The sequence below is a fragment of the Triticum aestivum genome, chromosome 4B, assembly GCF_018294505.1.
Source record: "Triticum aestivum cultivar Chinese Spring chromosome 4B, IWGSC CS RefSeq v2.1, whole genome shotgun sequence".
Lineage (NCBI taxonomy): Eukaryota > Viridiplantae > Streptophyta > Magnoliopsida > Poales > Poaceae > Triticum > Triticum aestivum.
The window spans coordinates 433,609,574-433,613,472 of record NC_057804.1 but is presented as its reverse complement, the minus strand read 5'-3'; positions in this window follow the sequence as shown (position 1 = coordinate 433,613,472).

The following is a 3,899-nucleotide window of genomic DNA, read 5'->3' as shown; positions in this document are numbered from 1 at the left end:
GGATTTTCATAACTTAGGCGAGTACTTGGACTGCAGCTAAGCCTCCAAGTGAGAGGTTTGCTCTTCACTCGGTAGGATTTTTGATAACTTAGGCAAGTACTTGGACTGCAGCTAAGCCCCCGAGTGAGAGGTTTGCTCTTCACTCGGTAGGATTTTTGATAACTTAGGCGAGTACTTGGACTGCAGCTAAGCCCCCGAGTGAGAGGTTTGCTCTTCACTCGGTAGGATTTTCAATAACTTAGGCGAAACGGGTTCGCAGCTAAGCCTCCGAGTGGGAGTGTGGCGCACCACTCGGTAGGATTTTTACAAACTTAGGCGAAACGGATTCGCAGCTAAGCCTCCGAGTGGGAGTCTGGCTCACCACTCGGTAGGATTTTGATAACTTAGGCGAGCACTGGGCTGCAGCTAAGCCTCCGAGTGGAAGTCTGGCTTATCACTCGGTAAGATTTTCATAACTTAGGCGAGCACCGGGCTGCAGCTAAGCCCCCGAGTGAGAGGTTTGCTCTTCACTCGGTAGGATTTTTATATCTTAGGCGAGCACTGGGCTGCAGCTAAGCCCCCGAGTGAGAGGTTTGCTCTTCACTCGGTAGGATTTTCATAACTTAGGCGAGTACTTGGACTGCAGCTAAGCCCCCGAGTGAGAGGTTTGCTCTTCACTCGGTAGGATTTCGATAACTTAGGCGAGTACTTGGACTGCAGCTAAGCCCCCGAGTGAGAGGTTTGCTCTTCACTCGGTAGGATTTTCAATAACTTAGGCGAAACGGGTTCGAAGCTAAGCCCCCGAGTGGGAGTCTGGCTCACCACTCGGTAGGATTTTTACAAACTTAGGCGAAACGGATTCGCAGCTAAGCCTCCGAGTGGGAGTCTGGCTCACCACTCGGTAGGATTTTTACAAACTTAGGCAAAACGGATTCGCGGCTAAGTCACCCACTGGGGGGAAATTTCATTGGACAAAATAAAAAGTGACAAAAATTATGGAGGAACTATGACACTATTATTTTGAGGTCCATGAACTACAGAAGTACTTTATTGCAACTAATCCGAGTGATAAAACTTAAGTGTAAAATGGGCGGAGTAGTTCCGCGTTCCAAGCTCGGGGCTCGTCGATATTATGCTCGATGTTGTAGAGACGGTACGCCCCGTTGTGGAGAACTTTGGTGACGATGAAGGGTCCTTCCCAAGAAGGAGCAAGCTTGTGTTGTTTCTTCTGATCCACTCGGAGAACTAAATCTCCTTCTTGGAAGGCTCGACCTCTCACATTTCTGGCGTGGAAACGACGCAAATCTTGTTGGTAGATGGTCGACCGGATCAGAGCCATCTCCCTTTCTTCCTCTAAAAGGTCGACTGCGTCCTGCCGCGCTTGTTCAGCTTCTGCTTCGTTGTAGATTTCAACTCGAGGAGCATTGTGGAGAAGATCACTCGGCAAGACTGCTTCAGCTCCGTAGACCAAGAAGAATGGAGTTCTTCCGGTCGACCGATTAGGTGTGGTCCTCAGTCCCCAAAGCACCAAGGGAAGTTCGTCGACCCAAGCTCCAGCTGCATGCTTGAGATCACGCATCAGTCGGGGTTTCAGTCCCTTGAGAATCAGGCCATTGGCTCGCTCTGCTTGTCCATTCGACTGCGGATGAGCGACTGAAGCGTAGTCGACTCGTGTGCCTTGAGAGTTACAGAAATCTCTGAATTCCTCCGAGTCAAAGTTCGACCCATTATCCGTAATGATGCTGTGCGGGACTCCATATCTGAATATTAGTTCTCTGATGAAGCTAACAGCAGCACCGGCGTCAAGGTTCTTGATTGGTTTAGCCTCGATCCACTTGGTGAACTTGTCGACTGCCACCAGTACGTGCGTGAAGCCACTTCGCCCTGTTCTCAAAGGACCGACCATGTCCAACCCCCATACTGCGAAAGGCCAGACGAGTGGAATGGTCTTCAGGGCTGATGCAGGCTTGTGCGACATATTCGAGTAGAACTGACATCCCTCGCACTTATCCACTATCTCCTTTGCCATCTCATTCGCCTTTGGCCAGTAAAATCCGGCTCGGTATGCTTTGGCCACGATGGTCCGAGAGGACGCATGATGGCCATAGGTCCCCGAGTGGATATCATTGAGGATGAGTCGACCTTCTTATGGTGTTATGCACTTCTGACCAACTCCAGCCGCGCTTTCTCTGTATAATTGTCCCTTGATTATGGTAAAGGCCTTAGATCGACGGACGATCTGTCGAGCCTCTTCCTCATCCTCCGGGAGCTCTTTTCTCAGGATATACGCGGTATATGGAACTGTCCAGTCGGGAATGACCACCAAGACCTCCATGATCAAGTCGACCACCGCTGGGACTTCAACCTCAGTCGGATCTGTGGCACTCTTGGGCTGTGGAGCTTCTTCGGTGAAAGGATCTTCTTTGACTGATGGAGTGTGTATATGCTCCAAGAACACACCACTCGGAATGGCTTCTCTCTTGGAACCTATCTTTGCTAGATCATCAGCTGCTTGATTTTTCAGTCGGGGTATATGATGGAGCTCCAACCCCTCGAACTTCTTTTCCAGCTTCCTCACTGCACTGCAGTATCCAGTCATGGCTGGGCTTCTCACGTCCCACTCCTTCATCACTTGGTTGACCACTAAATCCGAGTCGCCATAAACCATCAGGCGACGGACGCCGAGTGAAATGGCCATGCGCAACCCATATAAGAGGGCCTCATATTCTGCCTCATTGTTGGAGGAATCAAAGTGAATCTGGAGCACATATCTAAGCTTATCTCCTCTGGGGGAAACCAGGACAACCCCAGCACCGGAACCATTCAACATCTTAGAGCCATCAAAGAACATGGTCCAATGCTCCGAGTGAACTTCAGTCGGCTGCTGCTGTTCAATCCACTCGGCGAGGAAATCTGCTATTGCCTGGGACTTAATGGCTTTCTTTGCCTCAAACTTGATATCAAGGGGAAGAAGTTCAATCGCCCATTTAGCCACTCGACCAGTTGCATATCTATTGTGCAAAATCTCTGATAGTGGAGCGTCGCTGACGACTGTGATGGAATGATCAGAGAAATAATGAGCAACCTTATTTGTGGTCATGTATATTCCATACACAAGCTTCTGATAATGAGGATATCTCTGCTTGGATGGAGTCAAGACTTCAGACAAATAGTACACTGGGCGTTGAACTTTGAGAGCTTTTCCTTCTTCTTCCCGCTCGACCGTAAGCACAGTACTGACGACTTGTCCTGTGGCTGCGATATAGAGCAACAGAGGCTCTTTGCTGATTGGAGCAGCAAGCACCCGCTGGGTGGAGAGCAGAGCTTTTAGCTCGGCAAATGCTGCATCAGCTTCTGGAGTCCACTCGAACTTGTCTGCCTTCTTCATCAGTCGGTAAAGAGGCAATGCCTTTTCACCGAGTCGTGAGATGAATCGACTTAATGCAGCCAAGCATCCAGTAAGCTTCTGGACATCGTGCACTCGCACAGGGCGTTTCATTCGGAGAATAGTGCCGATCTTCTCTGGATTAGCGTCGATTCCTCGCTCGGAAACGAGAAAACCGAGTAATTTGCCACCAGGAACTCCAAATGTGCACTTTGATGGATTGAGCTTGATATCATACCTTCTGAGGTTGGCAAATGTTTCGGCGAGGTCAGCGAGCAGGTCGGAACCTTTTCGTGACTTGACGATGATATCATCCATATACGCTTCCACATTCCGACTGATTTGAGTGAGTAGACACTTCTGAATCATTCGCATAAATGTGGCTCCGGCATTCTTGAGGCCGAATGGCATGGTGATATAGCAGAAGCACCCGAATGGAGTGATGAAAGCTGTTTTTACCTCATCGGGTCCGTACAGACGGATCTGGTGGTACCCAGAGTAGGCGTCCAGAAAAGACAGTCTCTCACATCCCGCG